Source organism: Thermobia domestica, chromosome 8, assembly GCF_964235325.1.
Source record: "Thermobia domestica chromosome 8, izTheDome1.hap1.1, whole genome shotgun sequence".
NCBI classification, from domain to species: domain Eukaryota; kingdom Metazoa; phylum Arthropoda; class Insecta; order Zygentoma; family Lepismatidae; genus Thermobia; species Thermobia domestica.
In genome coordinates this window covers 107,550,439-107,568,092 of record NC_137461.1, presented here as the reverse complement: position 1 = coordinate 107,568,092, position 17,654 = coordinate 107,550,439, and the positions used below count along the sequence as shown (strand labels likewise).

At 35.5% G+C, this 17,654-nt stretch overlaps 1 protein-coding gene across 6 annotated transcripts in view; it reads left to right on the top strand.

Moving 5' to 3' along the window:
* LOC145693133 (cytospin-A-like) overlaps positions 1-17,654 on the top strand; it is a 491,676-nt gene that overhangs the window by 394,938 nt on the left and 79,084 nt on the right. The gene's annotated exons all lie outside the window — the stretch shown is intronic.

Here is a 17,654-nt window from a genome sequence, read left to right as displayed (position 1 = left end):
CTTCGCTCTTTTGGACAATAGCCGAAAAGTTTCTTTACATTGCAGCCTTACACCGCCGTCTTATACAGTGAAAGTCATAAGTATTCGTACACCGGCTGCAAGCTATGAGTAAATACCTGTAGCTCCGACTTTGTTGGAGATAGAGTATTGGAACAAACGGTACTGCATTCTCCATTAAGTTCTTTATTATTTGCAAAACTAACATTGTATGACTTCGAAAACATAGACAAATAATGGCAAAAGAAACGGAAATGAACATGGTTTTGATCTGTCAAAAGTATTCGTACACTGAAATTAAAAACAAAAACGTCCAGCTGTTCGAGCTGTTATTAACATAGAACGCCCTCTGGAGGTTTGCAAAGCTAAATACAACTACAGGCAAGCGAAATATCATTCGAGTTCAAAGTGTGATTCAAGACGGAAGAAGTAATGGGTCAAAAAGGGACAGAGATAACAGATGCAGAAAGTAAAATAGTTATAAGGCTTTATAACGATCTACCATTGACTGCAAATTCCTACGGGGGATATCAGATGTTATCGGACGACCACATTCGACCGTGCAGTCAATCATAGATAGCTTTTGCGAAACAAACACAGTCAAAAACATACCGCGAAGTGGACGTCCATGGAAGATCTTTGGACAATGTGAGCGCATACTGCTGAATGAAATTAGGAAGAACCCAAGAATCAGTGTTCACAGATGCTGGCATAAGCAACCAAATCAGGTATGTTAGTTTCGGAAAGTACTGTGCGTCGTGCGTACAACAAACAAGGTTATAATGGACGCGTTGCTTGAAAGAAATTGTTTGCTTCCGAGATGAATAGGAAGAAGCAGTTCCGGTTTGCAAAAGCTCACGTGCACAAAGATGTAGCTTTCTGGGAAAAAGTGATATTCTCATATGATAGTAACTTTAATGTGTTTGGTTCCGATGGTAGAAAAATAATGTGGTGGAAGCCAAATACAGAGATGAACCCGAAATATCTGCAGCAAACCGTCAAGCATTAAGGTGGAGAAGTGCTAGTTTGGGGGCGCATGCGTGCTTCGGGAGTGCGAAATTTGACAATTATCGACGGTATTATATACCAGCATATGTATACTGATATCTTGAAAAAAAATCTACGTCCTAGTGCTGATCAAATGAGCCTGCAAGACCACTTTATATTTCAACAGGATAATGATTCCAAACATACGGCACATAATACAGGGCTCTGTTACTATACAATGTGCCAAAGTAACTGTCCACTCCTCATCAATCGCCTGACCTCAATCCGATTGAGTGTTATGGTACTGACTCGAAAAGAAACTCCGCAATCGCAGCATTACGAGTAAACGTTCTCTGCAAACTGCGCTTGAAGAGGAATGAGTTTCTATAACAGTCAAAGATTCTCGACATTTGGCGCACTCGATGCCGAAGCTGTAATTAGGGCCAAAGGGTATCCATCCAAGTATTGCATCATGCACAGTCATTTTCTTTCTGGACGTTTCGTACGTGTACGAAGACTTTTGACACATCAAAACCATGTCCACTTTTGTTTCTTTTGCTATTATTTATCTATGTTTTCACATTCACGGAGCGTTTGTTATATAAATACTAAAGAACTTAATTCAGAATGCAGTACCGTTTGTTTCAATGTTCTATGTCCAAGGAAATCAGAGCTACAGGCATTTATTCATAGTTTGCAGTCGGTGTACGAATACTTATGACTTTCACTGTACACATTCGTTTTGCACCAAAGCTGATCAAAGTTCCTATTTCCCCATTTTCATACTCCCTTAAGTTGGACAGGAATAGTGCTCTCAAACGGGTCGGGTCAATCGGGTCATTGGGTCGGGTCAAATCGGGTCTTCAACCCGACCCGACCCGGTGAGAGCACTAGACAGGAAGCAGTTTACGACATTTTGTAACATGAACTTTTGTGCTTGATTTTGCTCCCCGGAGGAGACAAAAATAATACGTTTATATTATAATAATAAATAGTGAGTACCAGCAGTGTGTGTGTGTCCGGAACACTTTTTTGAAAGAAACACTGGTCAGCAGTTCTGAAGTATTCGGTTTCTGTGATTAGATATCGAAGTGATATTGAGGCATCACTTTCTTTCTTCTCTCGTATTAATAAAAGTACTTGCGCAATAAAATACACGTAGTCTTAATAGCCCTTCTCCCAGGGGCGGACCAAGGGCCGGGCAACTGCCTGGGGCACCACAGTCAGGGGGCGCCAAAATGAGCCTCAAAAAGCAAATTTTATAACGTGTTTTCCACTGACTTGTTTGGTTTATATTCTTGTAAAGTAGCGTCAATTACATGTAGAACCTTTTGGGAGGGGGGCTGTATCGACAAATGGAGATATGCACTGAGAAAAATCCATTCTCCGGACAGCGGTATATTGCACAAATATACGGAATCCTCTTGCTTTCTACAGGAATCAGTATGGAGCATACGTTATCCAAATGCTACATACGCACTGTTCTTAGATGTTACATCATGCCGTTTCAGGACGTCTGATATCTAATAGTTTTCCGTATATCATGCATATACTTGTGTTACATTCTTCAACTATGTGTTATATACGTCCATTTGTATGTGAGATCCTCACCGGCTGTATTGTTTCATACAGAAAGTACGTATAGATAGAACACTTATACGGAAAGTATTATAAAATATGCGTTTTCGGTTATACGTCTGCTGTACGTTGTCCAAAATCTACAGGAGTTACGCATGTAACCTACCTTTTTAAGTACGCCCCCTACATTTCCCCCTCAGTGTGGCATGTAGAAGAAAGAGTGAAGGGGGAGTTGGTATTTGCTAGAGCGGGCCATGTTCTTTGTGAACTTTTCGTAGAGAACATTCTTCAAGACATTGACATAGATGTCATTGTCAGATTTTGTAGGAAAAAAAAAAAAAAAAACATTGTAATTGTTGTGAAGTGCTGAAAACAAATGTATTTAACTTTCTATTTATTTTTTCTTAAGGTTAGTTATGCATTAAAGTTGCAAAATTAGGAAAACAATTTGTGTATATTTTTCTAGATTTTAAGGTACTGCTTTTATGGTAGAAAAAGATACGGACGCTTTCTCATAAATTGACTTTAATATGGTTTACTTACTTATCAAACTTACAAAACTTAGAGGGTTTCTGATACTTGATTAAACCTGTTATTAATATTTAGTCTTGTAAAAGTGTTCAGTTTTTGTTCAAATTCATGAGATACGTTTTATGAATGCTATGGACCTCAACTACTAGGATCTACATTTAAAAAAGTGTTGTTTATGTTGCTGTGCGTAAAACACTTTCAACATATGTGAAATGTATTTATTGGTATTTCGTTATTAAAATAGATTGTTACATAGTCGGATATTTATGGTAAAATGACTCCTGATGTTATTGATATAACAAAACAATTTACAATATAGCAGTACTCTTGTCACGATCAGTAGTATTTAATAAATACTGTTCGATATTGTTTAGACGTATCGGTATATAATTAATAATAATAATAATAATAATAATAATAATAATAATAATGGTATGTATTTGATATCATATGTATATCTTTAAGTACTAAATATACATATACTGTATCATGTATTTCAGTATTAATTTTTCTTTATGAAAAATGGTTTTAAAATATCAAAATTACTGCAATAAAATATAAAATATAGGCTAGGACTAGGAGGTGCCAAAAAGTCACTTTGCCCGGATGAAAATTTTGCTTTGATCCGCTCCTGCCTTCTCCGCATACAAAATCTTAGTCTTGTGTAGCAGGGGGCTTCAGCCCCAGACTCCCATATTTGATCGGCTTACTGCCTCTCATTTCTCATATCTCTTACACATCTCCAAACTTAAAAGATTTTGCGATATGACCATCGTATTATAACAATTGCAACCTCCACCTTTTTCTTCCCGCCTTTCTTCCCCTCTAAAGGAAACGTCCAAAACATCTGGAACAGTCTCTACTCTTAAGGCATTTCAAAATATGGCCGTTATTTTAACAATTCCAAACCCCATCCTTTTTTCTTTCCTTCTAAGGAAAACATCGGAAAACCCTGAAGTATAGTTGCTTATAAATTAAAAGCCTATAAACATAAATTTCCATGTCTAAGAGATTTCGAAATATGGTCATCTTATTTTAATAGTTGCAAGCTCGACTCTTTTTTTCCTGTTTTTTTTTTTTTTTTTTTTTTTTTTTTTTTTTGTAGGAGAAATACCGAAAACGTTGAAACATGTCTTAATTATTTTAAATGAAAATTCTAAATACCAAATTTCATGTCTCTGATCATAACATAATATTTCGAGATATGGCTATCTTATTTTAAAAATTACAATCCCTACACTTTTTTTTACTCCCGCCCGTTTTCCTTCCCTTCTAGGACAAACAACAAAAAAAAAAAAAAAGGTATAACATATGTCTATTTTAATGAAGTCCAAATACAGAATACCATATTTCTAACCTCAAGAGATTCCAATATCTAGACATTTTAAGATAATAATTGTCATCCCTTTTCCCTCCTTTCCCTATCGAGTTTTCAAAAACCCTTTCTTAGTGGGACCTTACATCACAAATCCTGCGCCCTGTCCAAAATTAAGTTTCTAGCTTAAGCGGTTTGGCCTGGGCTTTTTATGTGTTTATGGAGACTTAATAGCTTTCTGAATCTCTATTCGCTAAGAGAATTTTAGTTTAGTACTAGCTGAATCTGCGCTTTCTACACAGCGTATCATTCACATATGAGCATGAATCTCCTTGCCATACCTCACATCATCTGTGCATGTCCTTTTACAGACACAAGTGAAAGACGTCTTGATAAAAATCGGCAAGGAGTACCATAAAGAGGAGATTTTTCGATTATTTTTTCAATATCTCGCACCGTTTGCAAGATTTGAGCCTATTTCCGGTTGGAGTTTGTAATTCATGTATGATCAGTGTTTTCTTTCTTCTTGTATGCAGTATGTAATAAGCAAATATATTACACAGTCAGTGATATATGGTGTTCATTGGGCAGTGCTGTGCCCTGGAAAATCAGCGCCCAGGGCGAGAGTATATGGCAGCTTCCCTGTATATAATTTCCCCTCTTTTCTTTTTTCCTCCCGAATTTTGCTCCCCCTTAACTTTAGCGCCCGGGGCCGTCGCCCCGCTCGCTCCCTTCACGGCACGGTACTGTCATTGGGCGAAACACTCCAAACAATAGACTCATCTTACGTTAGACTGGGGAAATGGTTATCCTTCGTTTTTCATTTTGGCCATGAAACAAACGCTGGAGAGAAATACAACCACTGTATACAATTATGTGGTGTTGAAATGTATAACTCGTAGGATATGATGCTTCACTTTTTTAAAATTTCAACACTTCCAGTGTACCCCTAAAAAAATGTAATAAAGAAATAACGGCCATGTTTTTTAAATATTCAATTAGAAATTAGAACTGAATAATTACACAATTTGCAATCGATCAGTGAAAATGGAATCTTTCTAGTAGTGGTGGCCACAAAAACGGGGTTTTCGGCTTCCGCTTTTTAGAAAAGCCGAAACCGGTTTCTGAAAATTTCCAAAAAAGCTGTTTCGGTTTTCTTCAAAACCGGTTCCGTTTTTTCCAAAATGTATTCTATTTCTAACCAGAATAGTTTCGTTCTCCGGAAACCGATTCCGTTTCCACAGAAATAGTTTTGTTTTTCAAAAGTTTTCATCGAAATCAGTTTCGGTGAAAACCGAACCGGTTTTGGAGAAAACAGAAATGTCGGTTTTTCAGGTTTCGGATTTTCTAGAAACCGATTTCCGTTTTTTATAAACCGGTTTTCCACATCCCTACTTTCTAGAGCCTATAGTTCCGAGAATTCTCTGTCGAAAGGATTGGCCACAAATATATAAACTTTTCTTGAGCACAAACATATAAACCTATGTAGTTTGTAGACTAATTCATAATTCTAAATTGGATATCGGAATTATGCTGAAATTAAACCATAGGGGACTACATAATCAGTGAAAACTTGTCTGAATTTGTTGTTGCAAAGGATTAAATGAAAAGAAAAAAAAGTTGGCTGTTTTTCCTTATGCAAGCTGACAATAAGCTTATGGAAGCATTAATAATGTACAAGTAATGGCTATTTATTTGCACATTATTACTTTGAGTAAAGCACTGGTTTTCCATACGTCATAGTAATTTGTCATTTGCGTTATCTTGCGAATTTTCTTTTTAAATTCTGTTAGTGCTTATTGAAGGTTACTTAGCAAGTTATCTATTCATAGTCATTGTTTCTGCACCACCCGTGCGTGCCAAGGTCGTATTATCACCTGAAGAGGACTTTCTATATAACCACTCTCTCCTCACGTGTTGTTACAGTATTGCACCTTATCTGGTTGTGTTTACACTGCATTTTATATGTAGACAGATAGTTGATACTACATAAACTTGCAGCCAAAGTTTTTACCTGATGTTCGAAATGAAGTACTCCAAGAAGTTAGCAAAGATATTAACCTAATCCAACCTTCCAATTTTCCCTGTCATTCCAGCAGACTTAATATCTTTTCGGCAGCGCTACTCTCTCTTATGTCTTTCTATTTTGTGTGTGTGTTCTCTTTTTGATATAGAATACTTAGGCAGTTGGCTTTCTTTCTCCGAAAGGTGGGGGGAGGGGTCGTGTAAAACAATCATTCCCAACTTGCCGATCTATGATGTAGGAAATTTTACAATCAGCCAGGAGAGAGAGAGAGAGAGACCGAGACCGAGACCAAATTGAACAGAGTAGTAGTAACAAGGTAGGTGGAATAGAATAAAACTGATAGTATTGTCAGTGTTCGATGAGTCCTGAGTCCGCATGTAGTGTCTCCCCTAAACCACCAACTGACTACACCTCGTCTCTGCCTTCCATCAACGCTATGCTTGCTACTGCCGCCTTGCTCTGAATGGTTTACTAAAAACCCGAGCAACAAATTGTGACGTCACAAGCATACAGTTGAGAAGGACTGGTTTAAAATACCTGTAATTATTACACCAAAACTAAAACTATTATGATTCTCATATTACATACAAACATAATTCTTTAATGTAAAGAACACAACTACTATTTTATATATCTAAGTAGCAGAAATGTCCGTTCTTCCCGGGAGGAGATGGGGGGAGAAAATTGTTTCATAAAAGTATAAAACTTTAATTATCTATGAATATTGCAAAGATTGCTTGAATATAATAAAAATTGGACCCCTTTCTTCCTAGGAGCCGAATTTTCGAAAGTTCTGAAACATTATTACTTTATTTATCAGGCCATCTAATAAGTATTGAGCCTTTATTGTATGAGATGACGTTAGTGCCCCAAATCTCAAGGTATATGTGTCGCAGTGTCGTTTGATAGCTGACAGTTGAAGCTAGTAGATGGGCAAAAACTAGACGTAATGGGCAAAACTTATAATTAGACGTAAGTTATTGTACAGCAAAGATATGTAAACTTTTCGCAAAACTGTGCTACATTTTACATTTTTATTTCGATAAAGGCGCAAATGCTGCACAAGCCCGTGAATAAATGTGTGCTGTTTATGAGCAAGATAAGTTATCAAAAGCACCAAAAGATGGTTTAGTCACTTTTTGTTTTAAAAATGTCGATGTCCAAGATGGTTCTCCCAACGGGTGACCAACCACAGCAGGATGATATTCTGATAAACGTCGAGCAAGATCGGCATGTAAGCAATCATATCGCCTAGAACTTAAACACTTATCAGCTATCGCCAGTTGTAAATCACTTGGAGAAAGCTCGCTACAAAAGGAAGCTCCACTTCTAGGTGTCACATGTTACTCAAGAGCGTTTACTCGATCGAATTTCTACCTGCGAAACTCTACTGAAGCGTAACCAACTCGATCCATTTTGCGAAGCTGTTGATTACGAATAACGAAAAGTGGGTAGCCTACAACAACAAACCAACAATGTGCGAAAGGATCGTGGTTGAAATGAGAACCTCCAGTCTGTAGCAAAGGCCTTGCTGAGTCCAGGAAGATCACGCGGTTCATTTGGAGGGATTGGAAGGGCATTGTGCATCAGAAAGCTGCTACCACTGAGTAGAACGATAAACTCGGACCACTGGCGTCGTTAGCTTTTTAAATCTAGGGGGGGGGATGAATCAAAATCAAAATTCTCTTTCTGACAAAAGTTATATATACAAAGTAGTATAGTTTCTTTAAATATATTTGACTAAAACCTGGGTGACGCGTCCCCCCGACCTCCCCGCTAACGACCCCCGTGCTCGGACCTGTACTGCCAACAATTAGTGCGAGTATATTTAGCAATTAAAAAAAAATTAATAAAAGGGGCGGAACTGGTCAACAAAAATAGTGTTGTATACCACATTGACAAAACCAGACCGCATACATCTTTATAGACCTGTCAGAAATTGCGACAACTTTACTGGCAGGTTTTAATGTATCTACTGTATAGCTGGGACCTGGCACCATTAGACTATAATTTGTTTGTCGCTGCAACTCCTTTGATGATGTTAAATTAGTTTCAAAAGAAGCCTTTGAAAGCCATAATTTTTGACCAGAAACTCCAGAAGTTTTATAGTGGCAGGATTATGGTATTATGGCCGGGAAAATGGCAGGTCATGGAACAAAGCGGTCAATATGTATTTTCATATTTTTATTTTCAAAATTACAATAAATGTGTTCTCAATTTTAATCTCCAAAGGCTCAGTACTTTTTGGCAACCTGATATAGTTTTAAGTGTATACGCCGCATTTCATACCTCCAAACCAGATCTCACATTTTGCACATTATGAATATAACAGCAGCATTATGAATATAATAGCAGTAGAATGTTGAAATTACCTCTTCCTTTTTTTTTTTTTTTTTTTTTTTTAATGGGAAATTTTCGAAAATGCTGAGACACGTTCTTAGTTAATTTTAGAGGGTTCATATGCTGAGTTTTGTCTCGAACTTCAGGGATTAGTAAGATAACTTTGAAAGAGAAAAAAAGAAAACTTTACAGCTTAGGATACTTATGTCAATATCCTCTTATTTCTTTGTTCCATGACAGTAGTTTCTATGCATATTTCACGTTTCTAGCTATAGTAGTCTATATGGTCTGGGCGTTGAACAAATTTCTTGTACTCTTAAGTTACCATTGTGTTCTACAATCTAAAAACAGTTTTTCCTATTGCAGCACATTATTACTAATTAATAAAGACCTACTATGACAATGATATAATTTTATTTTTCTATGTATTTATATATCGATTTTTAAATCTATATTGGCTCTTTCTGCTAAGGCACAGCTCCCCCCCCCCTCCCGCTGGTCTAGTGGCTAGCACGTGATCCTTTGCTGCATTACGGTGGTTTCGGGTTCCAGCTTAAACTGTAGATAGTAGGTTCCAGATTATCTTGTATAAATGTTCTTTCGTATAAAATGGTTTGATGTCTAAACGTAAATGGTGTTCCTGAACAAGATATTGAATAAAACATCTTGTGTAATTGTAAAGTTACCATGATTTAAGAAAACCATGATATCATAAAAGGTAACTTTTCATATTCTGGTCAGTCACTGTTCTGGCTGATATACATATAATTGCCTAATAGGTAATATGACCTTGTTCCAAGAATTTTCTTAAATTACTGCTACGAAGTTTATCTTACGTTTTCAAAGATAATGTCCAGTCATGTTGTAACACTACATATAAGTGAAAACAGTGAACTTAAAAACAAATTGTATATTTCATAAATAGTAAAAGTATCCCCTCCACAGACATGGTTTAATTTGTAATAGTGGCAGTCATTTCATTTCGTCAACTGGTAGTCATGCAATGGCGTATTACTCTTGAGAATTTGAAGAAAAAAAGTTTCGAGTAAGCTTGTTTGAAGAAACAGTGTAGCAGAAAGTAAACGAGATGACGTAATTGACTGTTGGCTGGCACGTTAAGCTCACCCAATGTATATAGAGCGCACCATGTATTGTGACCTTCAATGTCCATGAGGCGTTAAAGAATTGCAAGTGAAACTTATGAAAATATAAATAAAAACATCGTTGTTGGTGGTGTAACTAGTAGTAGCATTTGGCAGTTGAAGGCTATTTAAAATGATTTAAGCTATTGTCTCTTTAATTATTGGATTATAAATACAGGTACGCAAATAACTAAATTTCTTCTATACGGTTTTCTGTGTGTGTATGTAAGAATTACGTTTGTTTAAATATAAATTTTGGTTTCAAATATTTTTTTCCCCTGTAGTATTATCCTGGGAAGTGACGTCGTTGACTAAGGGAATTAAGATTTGTGGGAGAAACACAAGATATATATATATATATATATATATTGGATTCTCATAAAATACCTAGCATGCAGGGCCGGATCCAGGATTCTCTGAGGGGGGGGGGTGCACCAATAACTATCAGTACATTTGAATTAAATTTGAGTTTTTAAATGTCTTTAGGCATTTGTGATGTGAATGAGGAATTCCTTTGGAAATGCTAAGTGTCTGCTCTCGATAAATTATGTTCCTTCAACCTTCAGAAAATTGACAAACTATTGATTTTGCAAAACTCTCTGCTAGCTTCTCACTTTAGGTAGTGTATATTTACGACGACTGGGAATCAGGGTTTGCCCAAGTGGGCCCAGCCCGAAAAAACCCACCGGGTTTTTTCGGGTTGGACCCACCTGAAAAAAACCATCTTAAAACCCACCTGGGTTTTTGACTTTTTTGTTAGTGTATTATTGGTACAACTAAGGTGATCACATTGAAAGTTATTTTTATCAGATTTTAAACTTTCTTTGGGCGAATTATATGCTTTCATGTTAAGATAGACAACAATATTCAACATAAGACCTTTATAAAGCTCTAAATGCACTGAATAAATAAATAAATAAATAAATAAAACCCTCACCTTAGCTTAGATAATTGTAGAACAGATTAATGTGTGAATTATGCTTATAGCCTATTTGAAGTAAAGCAAGCGATTGTATATTTTAGAAAATACTTTCCATGAATAGTGTGTTTCCCTACTCGGCACCGCCGAGGGACGTTATCCCTCATACGTTGACGGGTTTAATGTCATAGGTGCCGGTACTAACAGTAAATATGTAAATATTAGTAAAACTATTAATATTATTTCTTACCTTTGATGGTAACAAAAGTATTCAGTAAAATTTGGTTTTCCAACAACAACAGTTAAGTTCAGTCATTTGTTGCTAGCCTTCAAATAAGCATTCTGTAGAATCAACACTAGCAATAACGTAAAAATTCTTGTCAAAATTAAGAAGCTTAATGCTCGGAGCTCCGAAGACTACGTAACGCTTACTATTTCAAGTGCTGCATTCAAACTTCAGTATTAATGGAAGTTTCGATGTATAGTAAAGCAAGCTGCATTTTCAGGGAAAACCCATCGTGAAAGAAGTGTTCGGGAAATTCCCGCAATTGAACCCACAAAGCATCGAAAGTGAATACTTCAACAATAAAACTATTTATTTTACGCTGGAGGATATTTCATTTCATTTTAGACATTTTGAAACATTTACTTTATAAAATATGAATTATAGGCTTATCTTTGTTAATTGTTTTAAATTAATTTTCGGAAAAGAACGGTCTTGCAACAAGTGCTCGGGTAATTCCCGTAATTGAATGCACAAAGCATCGAAAGTGAACTTCAACAATAAGACCATTTATTTTACGTTGAAAAATATTTAAGATATTTTGATTAATTATGTCTTCGTTTTACATTAATATAGCTATTTGGTATTCATATTTGGCGAACGTCACTGAGGCTCCTAGGATGATTCGATCTACATTTGTTTGTTTGTCTGCCTTTACCACACAGTGTTCAACTTTCGGTCTTTTAAATTTTCAGGATACAAACCAGAGACACTCTAAATTTTCTGTTTAGATTCTGGCAGCATACCAACGTAAAATTACAAAATGGCGCTTTTTTTTTAAAAAAAAAAATAGCTTATATCCACTGGCAAAAATCCCGGAGGGATGATGGGAACATATCCCTTACAATCTTGGAACTGTCTCCCTCAATAATCCGATTGGAAATGTGTCTTTTAGGAAGAAATGTGATGATTTGTGTCCAACTGTCACAAAGGAAAGTGAGATGAAATTGATACCTCCCAGAATAAGCCTCAAATCTGACCGCCTCCCAATGTTGAAGACAACTCTGCTCCCCTGCCCATGTTGTCCCGGAGTCCCACACAGGGGACATAAAATATGACGATATTATTAATACTTTACAACTTTAAAATCAGACTGGCAACATTGAAAACTGTTTACAGGGAATTATCATATTCGGATCATCCCTTGTAAACAGTTTTCAATGTTGCCAGTAGGATTTTAAAGTTATAAAGCAATTATAATATCATATTTTATGTCCCCTGTGGCGGACGCCGAGTCTGACATGGGTAATCCTCCCCAGCATTGTTTTTCGCCTTCATAAATATTTTGCACATCGCATATATATATATATATATACCGTCTTACCCATCTCCCCAATGTTGAAGACATTTGCGCCGCTGCTGATATCACGCTACAAAGCGCAATTTTAGGTCTTTCAAGCTGAAATTTTCAAAGTAGAAGCACAAGGGACTAAATTAACTGTATATATTTTGGCGGCATAAAATTTCAAAATGGCGGCCATTATTGAAAATAGCGGGCATCCATGCTACAATGTGCAATTTTCGGACTTTTTAAGTTGATATTTTGAGGGTAGAAGCACAAGACCTTCTAAATTTGCTGTATAGATTTTTTCGGTGATTCAATATAAAATTTGAAAATGGCGGCAATTTTTTCAAAACAGCAGTGACTAGAAAGTTGTTGCAAGTTGTGACAATGGCACTCATAAAATGTAAATCATATTTTAACATTTTTACCCCAAAGAGATTTAAATATTTCGAAAAAACCCAATTAAACCCGAAAAAAACCGAAAATACCCGAAAAAACCCACATGGGCCCAGGTGGGTTGGGTTTTTTCAAAAATACCCGGTTTTTTTCAAACCCTGCTGGGAATGCACATGCACCTTTGCACCCCCTCTAAATCCAGCCCTGCTAGCATGGTTCAACGTTTGCTATTTTCTACCTAATTAACCTCTTCTCGGATATGGCATCAAATGATGCCACATATTTATCGGGAAAATAATCCGATTTTTTTTTTTTTTCACGAAGAAGAGTGCGAACTGAAGGTAAGTAAAAATAATATTCTGAAGCACTTGTTTTTACCTACCTTCAGTTAGCATTCTTCTTCGTGAAAAAAAAAATCGGATTATTTTCCCGATAAATATGTGGCATCATTTTATGCCATACCCGTGAAGAGGTTAAACAGTTTAGTTTTGCTAAAAGCATTTAATTGAATCATTAAGGGCTATGCTTCATTATTGATTATGATTATCTATCTGTAGAGACTGTAGACATTCATTATCAATACTTACTGTCTGCTTTGACCATTTTTTCAACGAACTTAAAAGGTTCGTTACTGGGTTCTCTATGTACCGGTATGTGTGTCTGTCCGTCTGTCTGTTATTTGCGATTTTTTCGATAGAGCAACAAAAACTATCAGGGAAAGTGATTAAATTTTTCGCGTCACTCTTACCGTTCCCGAGATATTGGCCAAATTTTGTAATTTAAGCAACAATATCTCGAGAACTGTATGTCATAGAGAGATGATATTTTGTTAATTTTTGCGAGAAAGGGAAGATGCGGATAAAAAAATTACTTCTACATCTAAGAACAATGACAGTTATCCTTCCAGCTTCATCTCTCCATTCTTTTTAAGTTCGTTCTGACAATGCTCTTGGAGCATTCTCAACTGGTTTTTAATTATGTGTAATTCCAAACTATAACGAGCAGCCCTTCTTATTGTTCATATGAATTTTCTACTAAAGCATGATTAAATTAGCTTTAGATCGTGGAAACTTTCAGGTGATTTATAGATGCAAAAAAGCAGTTTTTTGAATCGATGGTTTTTTGCACATAAAAAACCGGCTTTTTGGGGAAAAAAAACGAGAATTTTGGAAACTTTGGGTTTTTCAATAGAAAAATCATGAAAATGAAGTAGCTTTCTTATAGTATACTCTAAAGTTAAATAAGATTTCATGACCTAAATGCTATATTTCGCTCTGGAATTCAACATCATAATGGATGGAACACATGTTTTATGAATTAAAGTAAACATAAAGTACATAGTATTTGAGGGCAACTGTAGAAGATATTTAACTTTATTTTAACTTCTGAGTTATCGACATTTTTTTCTTTTCTACATCATTTCGTTTTAGTCATCCGTGTTTCATTTTCTAGAGATTAGTAGGCCTACTCTAGCTTCTAGCACACAAATTAAACTTTTGTTTTTCAATATATCCGTCAGAGCGTACGTCTGTCGTCGTCAAAGCGTATTTCCACATTCTTGTTATACTGTAGCTGTGCATTGATGTAGGAATAATCTTCCGGATACAAACTTGAATACCATTTTATACAAATAATCAGTAGCGGATTCAGAAAAGTATTTTGAGAGGTGTTTCTCGGCTTAATGTTTGCTTTCTCTAAAATTTCCTAATTTTTATTTGGGAGTTTGAGTACAAGCATAACCAATATTTCGTTTTGTTTGTATATTCAGCAATAACCTTCCGAATACAACCTTGAAGACCATTTTATACTGATAATCAGAGGCGGATTTAGAAAATATTTTGAGGGGGGGTTTCTTATTAATGTTTTTCGAAAAACACCTAATTTTTATTTGAGAATAGCTTGAAGTTTGTGAGTAAAGGCATAACAAATATTTCGTTTGTTTTAGAAATTCTGTAATTTCGGGGTACAAGCTTCACCCGTAAAACATCCCCACCCTAACCTCCTTCGCAAATCCGTCACTCCTGGTAATTAATAATAACAATGATTTAAAAACTATAAGAAAGGAAGTCGGCCAGAACTCACAATACACGCATTATCTCTACATTCACAGATACAATTAAGAAAAACTTTTGTCAAAATGGTCGAATACGGGGTTGAATCCTGGACTTCTCGATAGAAGCGCAAAAGCTAACCACTCACTCATGGTTGTTGTGCAGTTGTGCTTAACTTTATATAATATACTCTCTCGCTCGCTCTCTGGCCTATGGAATCCCAAGCGCGTTCACAAAAGCTCTCCACTTCCTTCAATCCTTAGCCAACTGGATCCACTTTTTACATTGTAGCTATTTCTATTTCTGTGAGATCCATTTTAATATTGTACTCCCACCTGTGCCTAAGTCTTCCTAATGGACGTTTTCCGATTGGATTTCCAGTTAAAACTTTGAAAGCGTTCCTACCTTCTTCCATTCTGGCTGCATGACCTGCTCACCTGAGCCTCCTAGACTTGATGACCGTAACAATGTTTGGTAAACCGTATAAATTATGCAGTTCTTCGTTATGAAGTTTCCCTCATTCCCGTTCCTCTTGGTTCCGAATATTCGTCTCAGGATTTTATTTTCAAATACTTTCAGTCTGCGTTCTTCCCGCAAGCGACAACGTTTCACAGCCATAAAACAGAACAGGCATGATTATCGTTTTATATATTTTAAGCTTTAAATTCCTCGACAAAATTCGCGACGACAAAATACTTTGAACTGAATAATAATACGAATTTCCTGATTTCAGTCGACATTTAATTTCTTTGTGGATATGATTTTGGTCTGGTTATATTGATCCCAGATATTTGAAAGTATCCACTTCGTCGAAAGTATTAGTTGATATCCATTCATAACGCATCCATAATTTGCCATATTACGATCCCGTGAACTTCCATGTATTTAGTTTTCTCTGCATTTCGTTCTATTGTTCTATCATCGCCTATTAGATTTACATCATCAGCATACGCCGTAACCTGGTGAATACAATTCAGCTCTAGGGCCTGGTTGCTATCTTTAATTTTCCTTATAGCGTACTCCGGAACAAAGCTGAACAATAATGGCGATAACGCATCTCCTTGTTTCAGGCCATTCTCGATGTGGAAGCTCATGGACAAGAATTTTTCTACTCGAACTTTACTTTGGGATTCATTTAAACACATTTTAATTAATCTAACTAGCCTTTTCGCTATTCAGAATTCTGTAAGAATGTTGTACAATGTTTCCCTCCTATCCGAGTCGTAAGCCTTTTTAAAACCAATAAACAACTGATGTACTGGGTAATATATTCTCATTTCTTTTCGAGTATTTATCGAATAGTAAATATCTGGTCGATATTTGATTGATTTCCCTAAATCCACACTGATAATCTCCAATAATTTCATCTGCGTATGGAACCAATCTTGTTAATAGAATGTTAAGAAAAATGCCTCGATAATTATTATATTCAGTTTTGTCGCCTTTCTTGTGGATTTGAACAGTGATTGATTCTTTCCACTCTTCTTAAATGTATTCCATAGTTTTTCTCTTTCTTTTTTTTCTTAAAGTTTCGTATTGATATGTTGAATTCCTGTCGTTAAAAATTCAGAAATCTTCAGGACTGGTAAAGCGTGATGGTGGTTATAAGTCTAGGAAACCGCACGATCAGATGAACGGTCTATTACGCATATGATCCATTAACAGAAAATTTAGTACTTTCCCGATTCTGAACAAGCTTAAGAAATAGTCAATGCATTATAGAATTCGGAATTTTGCAGATTCCAAGCACCTGATAGATGATAACATTATTACGTATGTGATCAATGAATGAAAAGTCTGTTCGAAATCATACAATATATGTGAAAGTTAAAACTTAAACTTAAAATTTCAAGAATATACAGAACCACCCGAAACCAAGCTCTTGATGTGCAGCTTTTAAAATTATCATATAAATGAATTTCTCTCCTGTTTTATTTTTTGTTTCAAAAAGAGGTGTGATATTTTGAAGTAAAAATAATACATACAATTTTGCTAGTTATTTGTGTATTTTTTTTAAAAAAAAAGTTCTTATTTTTGTGTATAAGAAGTTAAAAAATTAATATATATATATAATATATATATATATATATATATATATATATATATATATATATATATATATATATATATATATATATATATATATATATATATATATATATATATATATATATATAAGGGTTAATCCTTTGGAACTCATAATTAGAAAAAAATCTTTTCGAAATTCCTAGTTTACTTTAGAGGTTCTATATTATTATCAACATCAACCACTAATCAAATGAGTTTTTGTGCTGTAGAGAAGCGAAACAAAGTATGCGTTATCAATTTAAAGCAAAATTTTGAAAAAAAGTCCAAAATTTCCCAAGCGAAGCACGTGGTAATGAATGAAACAAATGTAAACTTTCCTTGGTTGTGTTTAAGGTTTTTATTTCACGCCAAAATACTAAGTTTTAAACTGGTTTCATAAATTTTCTTACAATACAAGTATTTTTTAATCTTTCATCCCCTAAAATGGTTCCATATCAGACCAGAGTAGCCCATGAAAAAATTTGGCACAATTGAATGATATTTATTGTGATGCCCCAAACGACCTCAAGTTTTGCATGCATTTACAGTATACAATATAAGGCAAAGATATCTTGCAAATTTGGAATGATTAGGGGGAGTGATACCATATCTTGAATAGGAGTAATGGAAGTAAAACCGCATCCACTACTGTATACTACCATCATGGTGGTCATCGTGCAGGTCTGTTTTGGAGTACCAGTTCACACACAAACATCTGACGATATTTCCATTATATA